Here is a 7,362-nt window from a genome sequence, read left to right on the forward strand (position 1 = left end):
GTTTTCATTCTCTTCCTGATTCAGTTGTCTTCATCCTTTGTTTGCACCAACATGCATCCTTGGAATTCTTGACTCGTGTCAATTTCTTCTTGCCCCAGTAAATATTTGCCCATGATAAAATTTGGCTTCCCTTGTTTAAACTTATATAGAAATCTAATAGGGTTTTCATCATTGCTTTGAAAAGAGAATTCATCATTTCAAACTTTGGAGACCATGTATATACTACTACCATATGACAAAAAAATCAATAGCCACTGTCTAGAGCTAGCCATTGCAGTAATCGATGTGACATCCATATCCCTGGAAAGCCCCATGATACATCCATGCCAAGGATGGTAGTTGGAACCATAGAGCAATCGAAATCAAAATTGAAGGTGTTTTCTCAATTACTAATACCTAATTCAATACACTATACAACCATTCCAAACTCTACAGAGTTCTTAACTCTTCTATTGACTAAAAAAATCATAATTTTTTCTGGAAAAAGACAAATAAGGAACTATGGAGCTCCAAAAAGTTCAAATTGGGTTTTCATGATCATTTCTTCAAATTCTTACAATATGATAGTAGTGTTTGCTCTGATTGGGTTCGTGACTCACCTTGAATAAAGATCTATCTAAATTGAATCTCGAATGAGGCTATTTATATCACACCATGTTAAGAATTTAACAACAACTCATTGTTTAATTGACTCCACTAGTTTCTTGCTGTTAAAATTTCATTGCCCATTTTGTGGCAAGAAAACTTTGTCACTTTTAATCTTGACACATGTATAACACAGCCATCCACTTGGCTGAAATAAGAAATTAGAAGCCCCACAAGATTGAGCCATTGTTTCAGTATCATAATTACTAATGTGAAACATTCATCATTTCTTTTGGCTCATGCCAACATTAATGTATGACAAATCATCAAAGTACCACAATTGTACTTTACGATGGTTAACAAAACAATCTTATATAGCAAGCCTCGTTATCTTTACTTCGCTATTTTCAACCTTCACACCTTTCTACCTTATTGAAAATAAATGTTTGGTCAATTCAATGATCTTGTACTCCTGGATGATATGGGTCTTCAATAATGCCACAAATTTATCATTTCTTGCTCTAATTCTGATTCTATGCATGAGCTTCTGTGTTTGGGAGACATGTGTCAACTACCAAGATCTACTCCAGAGAGATTGTCTTGTTTGAAAATGTTTTTCTTATTCTTTTATTTTCAAAATTTGAAAAATATCAATTAAAAGAATTTTGAAAAATGTTTAATCAAATAATTTGAAAAAATATTACCTTTTTCTAGGTTTCACAACTAAAACAAATCATAAAATAAGAGTTCATTGGATAAAAAGAATTAATTACTCTCTTAATCCTTCAAACTTCTAGCTCTTTGACAAGTGTCAGGATTAGGGATTGGTTTCAGGCTGGATTCCTATTTTCTAAGGTTTCAGCTATCAAGTCCTTCTTCTTGTCCCTACTCTTTGGAACGTTACACATGCCCCTCATTTCTGGCTTGGCATTTATTTGGGTGCATACAAAATGTCACAACTATCATAATCAATTACTAAACCTTTTAGAACACTTCTATTTCAATTCTCTGAAATCGTTCATTTGTTCAAGCTTCATAGACTCCTCTAACAAAGGTAATGCAAAAATATCGGTCTAAAAATGAAATTCTTGAGTGCTCGTGTGAAACTCCTTTAGTCCATCTTCATTGAAACTCCTTATTTAGTAAATTCGATTTAATTTGTAATTGTTTGGCTAGTTGAATTAAGCTTTATTGTACATATATATTTTATAATTGCTTTTATTTGGCTAGCTAAATTTATCCATAAAGTCGGGTCATTTAACCAATTGTATTAGAGTGATAGCTTAAGCTTTATTATATACATATATAATTACATTCTGGGTATACGGATTCAATTTCTTAAGCTTGTCAAGAAGAACTTGTTACAGTCCAGGTGTTATTGAAACTCAGACAATCTGATCCTTAGAGTTTAATTTCCCAACAACTGGCCTAAAATAGATTCACTTACTCGACTATTCCATCTGTGAAGATCATGATCATCATTGAACGTCATCAATAGAAGTAGAAACCAATCAACTTTGTAGCCTCATGTGTAAGATGCCCCATTTTTTCCACAGTCCTACATACTTGAATGCCAAGCCCTTAATTATCTCTTCATGCGAGAAGAAGCTAGCTTGTCCCTACAAGAGAAGGTTATGTATTTTGGTGTATCTTCTGGAGTAAGATTAAGGTTATTTTATTACGAGGGTTTAATCTTATCACTTGGTTAGAGGCCATAACCTTAATTCTCAAGAGATATTTTAATTCAAATGATATTTAAAGAACTACCAGATTAAAACTCGTTCAATTGTTCTCAACCATAGAATGTAACATAAGTTCAATCATCAAATGACTTAACGAAATATTTAAGCAAAAGATAGAACAAAAATGAGTTCAAACAAAACATTTCTCTTAATGCAAGTGCAAGAAAGCTTCATGGTAGATGAAAAGATCTCTTCTTAATTAGCATCATAATACCCCATAATTCATCGAACGTCCATGCCCCTGAATCAATTAGATTTTAGACCTTGCGCTTCAACCCCACAATTTCCAGTAGAATGCCTTAAACTTAATATGTGATAGCTACATATGGCATTAACATAGAGGCTCTTTTAGCTTGGATTGGACTGGAGTCACCAAGTTCTTCTCAATCAGTATTGGAAGTAATTTATCATAAGTCACTGACTCTTTTCTCAGATCATCCTATAAGGCTCAGCCCTACGACTACCTGAATAGGCTCGTACCATACTGATTTCAGCTTCTCCCTCAGTGTCAATGTTGCTTGCATTCCTTAGTTTACCATTCTTGATTGTCATTTCAATCATCTCTCCACATATGACAACATCAGAGAAATTCTTTGTTGCAACCCTTAGAATATGGTTAATATAGGGAGGTTTTAGCGTGTCGATAAACATAGTGATAAACTCCCTTTCAGTCATTGAAAGATACACCTGGGATACGATGTCCCTCAATCATTGTGAATACTGTTAGAAACTTTCGTTATGCTTCATTTCCATGCTTTGCAATGTTGTTCGATCAGGGGTCATATCTGTCATGTGCTTGTATTGATATGAAAATACATGGGCCATATCATTCTACGAGTGAATCTGAGCTGGACTTAGTTGGTTGTACAACTTAGAAGTGGGTTCCATCAAACATATGAGATAGACATAAAGGCAACTAGTTCCATCGTAATTTTCAAAATCGGGTATTTTGAATTTAAGTGTGAACATTAAGTCGGGAACTAACGCTAACTCACTTTCATCCATTTCATCTCGGGAGCTTAGTCCGCTTATTCCTTTGAGATAGTCTTTGCACCCATTTTTTAAGTTCTCTGGTATCTTATTCTCACCTGATACATGCATCACAAGGCTCACATCAAAGGAAGAAGTAATAACTCTTCCAAATGATCCACTCGTCCAAGCTTTGGAAAAGAAGATCAGAACAGTAGCATACTTGAGACGACTTTTTGAATGGGATCCTGATCTTATTTGGTTAACATATCTTCTGTAGATACAACCTTCTGTCTCTTATCTTTCTAACGGTTCTTGAATCGTATCAATCCGATATCGGGAACTCAAGATATAGCTATTTTACTGAAGACGGTGCATGCACAAAATCCTATACGGGATTAATACGGGATTTTGTAAATATTACGAATTTTCAATATTTTTATTGATTATTTGTAATATAACTTAATATATGATGATGCATTATCTTTTAGGATTAGATTTATTATTTTATTAGGAATTAAGGTTGGGTTAAAATATTATCTTTAGTTATTATTATTTTATTAGGAATTAGAGTTAAGACATGTTTAGTTTATTATTATTTTATTCATTAGTTATTTAGGACCTTTAGAACTCATCCCCTATATAAAGGAGGCTTCATTCTACTTTGTAAATCAGATTTATTTGATTAATAATACAACGAGAGTTCGTTTTTTCAAGTGCTGATTGCCTTGTGCCTTCGAAGCTTCTTCTCCTGGAGTTCTTTCAAGTTCTTGTGAGGGAGATTAATCTTCACACTCCAATTTGCCTTTTCATCGCGACTAGGAGGGTTGGTTAGAGCCATTTATCGTGTTTTCCTTTTCATTGCGACTAGGAGGGCTCGATAGGACACTTATCCATCTATTTTTCCACAAATCCATCTGCACCATCAATCATCTTTACCGTTCACCTTCATAAGGGGGATCTTTTGATTTCTTTATTATTTTATTTCATTTTTCATTTATTTATCTTTTGTTTATTTTATTCTAATCGTGTTTTCTTGATTCTAGCACATAAAAGAAACCCTAAACAATCCTAGCAACTGCCGCCACCTTCCCATATTCATAACCTTTGTTCTTCATCGAGTCTAGAGCTTTCTAGGTTTGATTCTTCAACAAGAGCAACGTTCATCAATCCACCACCGCTTCCCTATCATCACCTTTCTGATTGTTGGGAACCTTCTTAGGTGAAATGGTTAGCTATGGAGCATGTATCATCACACTTTCAGTGGTTTCCACAAATGATTAAGCCCAACCAACTTTGCTACAATCTGGTCAACCATGCTGGCCTGGTTTTGCAAGATGCAATCCATGGTGGCCTTTTGTGATTGCTCTAATTTAGTTTCCCCAGTCTTGTTACGTTCTCTGTAAATTTCTTTCATTTTTTCCTTTAATTGTTCGAATCTTACTTCTATTCTTAATGTGGTGTCATATGATTAGGACCACTTTCATCGAATCCTCCACCAATTAATTCCATGTTTGTATGAATGATACATGTGAAAATTCTTAAATAAATGAAGTGCAGAATGTAAATATGCAAATACAGAAGCAAAAAGTGTTGGTCCCAACAATGAATATCATAGAATAATTTTCATCATAGATAAAAATTCTTCACATTACAAGATAATCCATTTTACAGACACACTTTCGCTTAAACATTGGGTCTGAAAAGGATCGATGCTTCATCTTAGAGTTATGTCCTTGAAAATTATGCCCCTAAAGCACTCTATAACCTATCTCAGTTAATACCCCTATAGTGCTAGAATTATGCGACATGCCTTGATGATTAATGTTTGAATAGTTGTGAGCAAAATCTCTACAATTACTTTTACCTTCTCGGATCAAATGATCACCTTTCAAGTCTCGAATGTTGCATTATCTTCAAGCAAGTTTCCTTCTTATACTCTTTGAACTTCTTTTAGCCCTCGATACGTGTCTATGTACGTGACCGCTTGATTAAAAACCTTTATCTCTCCTTATGAAAATTTTCACTTAAATATCTCCTTGCGGATCAACACTTTTTCATTATGTCATATTGATGAAATGCAATGCAAAAAATATGAAAATAACACCAACGTGAAAATAAATGAGTTAGTACAGGTAAGATAATCGATAATAGGAGATATTTAAAGATAAATATAACACATATCTAATCATGATAACTACACACATGCTTTTATTAAATAGCAATCCTACCCAGACATGCTTTCTACTCGGCATGATTTATTTTCAAGAAATTGATCCTAACAGCATGATATCTAGTTCACATGCTTTCATTCAAAAATAAATTCATTCTATTAATTTAAAGTGAATGGTGAAGGATCGGAAACACTCATCCCTTGGGCACACTTATTTTAATACCTATTGACAAAAATAAGTTCAATATAACTCTACCCAAGGTGATCAATCTATGGTTCACTATATGCATGGTTTTGGCTCTATAGGAAAGGGTCCTCAAATTATCCTTGATGATGATACCCCCTTGGGATGCTAAACCCTCGATCCTTACCCATTACAGGTTTTAAACGGAACAAGTTAAATTCGAAGGGTCCATTTTCCCATACCCATACGAGGAAATAAATTCCCACGGAGGTATGAGGTGTGTATCCCGGAGGTTAATTGCTATAGCTCATACAGAGAATAAATTCACCATGAAAGCATAGTCTTCACCCCTACTTAATTGGGTGGAGCTCGGGTATAGAGCTTATGTCATGCAAGTGTACGTATCGTGTGTGAATAGGAACTTATAAACCTTTGATAAAAATAGCAAGGAGATAATCATATTCGAAAGAGAAAATCAATGAAGTTGAAACCATGAAGTCAAACATCAGTACAACTATTTACATAAAAATGAACAATAAATTAACCAATGTTCAACGAAAAGGATCATAACTAATTATGGACACGAATCCACAATTTCCACCACCATGACAACGTATAAGCGATTACGGTCCAACTCTCTAAAAAATAGTCCGCATCAGAATCGCCAAGCTGTCATAATGTCTTTTTTGACGAACGAATAAGTTTTTTATGAAAACCTCGAATTTATGACTTATTTGAAAAAATGAATTTTTGTGTTTATTTTTATTAAATTGATTTGGAGTCGCCATCGACCTTTGGGTTAGGTAGGTCGAACACCTAAAAACATCTTTTAAACAATTTTAAGAAAAATCATTTTTAAGACAAAAAACTTATTTGTGCTTGTTAAATATTCTTTTTAGGTTCGGGAGTCGATTACGCGTGGGGAAGGGTTAGCACCCCCACAACGCCCAAAAATTGATACCTAATCGCTTGTATGTTGTCGTGGTGGTGGAATTTATATGTTCGAGTCGCCAAATTAAAATACGATTATTTTCATTGAATACTATTAAATTAATATTTGACTCACTTTAGGTTCACTTTTTGTTCGAATGTTGTATCAAACTGCACTACTTCTATCAAGTAGTTCTTTTCATTCCCATTCTACGATAGAGTGTTTTTGAAAACATTCGAATAAAATATTTAAAAATAAAATTAACATCATGTACAAGTAATATAAAAATATTGACAATTGGGCATTTTATAAAATAAATAAATAAATAAATAATATCAAATGAAATAGAATAAAAATTAATAATATATAGATATAAAAAGGTCAATGAACATTAAGTAAATATACACACACATAAATAATATGACAAAACATATATAGACAACAAATACCAATTAATAGTAATAAGAATAATAATGATAATAAACAATGTAATAAAAATGAAAAGTAACAGAGCCCAAATTATGTGATGGTTAAATTAGAAGAGAAACAAAACATCAAGCATGAAATAAATAATATACCCATAAATGCTCACATTTAAAAGTGAAAGCAGTGGCTAAAATAAAATAATACAAAGATCAGTGACAAATTTTAAAGAAATAACGTAACATGTGACTAAATTGAAATAATATAAACATGGGCATTAAATTCGTAATAAAAATAAACACAGAAATGACCAAAATTAAATAAAAGGCAAGATAGAGAGCCAAAATCGAAATAA

The sequence above is a fragment of the Hibiscus syriacus genome, unplaced genomic scaffold (genome assembly GCF_006381635.1).
Source record: "Hibiscus syriacus cultivar Baekdansim isolate YM2019G1 unplaced genomic scaffold, ASM638163v2 tig00111721_pilon, whole genome shotgun sequence".
Classification (NCBI taxonomy): Eukaryota; Viridiplantae; Streptophyta; class Magnoliopsida; order Malvales; family Malvaceae; genus Hibiscus; species Hibiscus syriacus.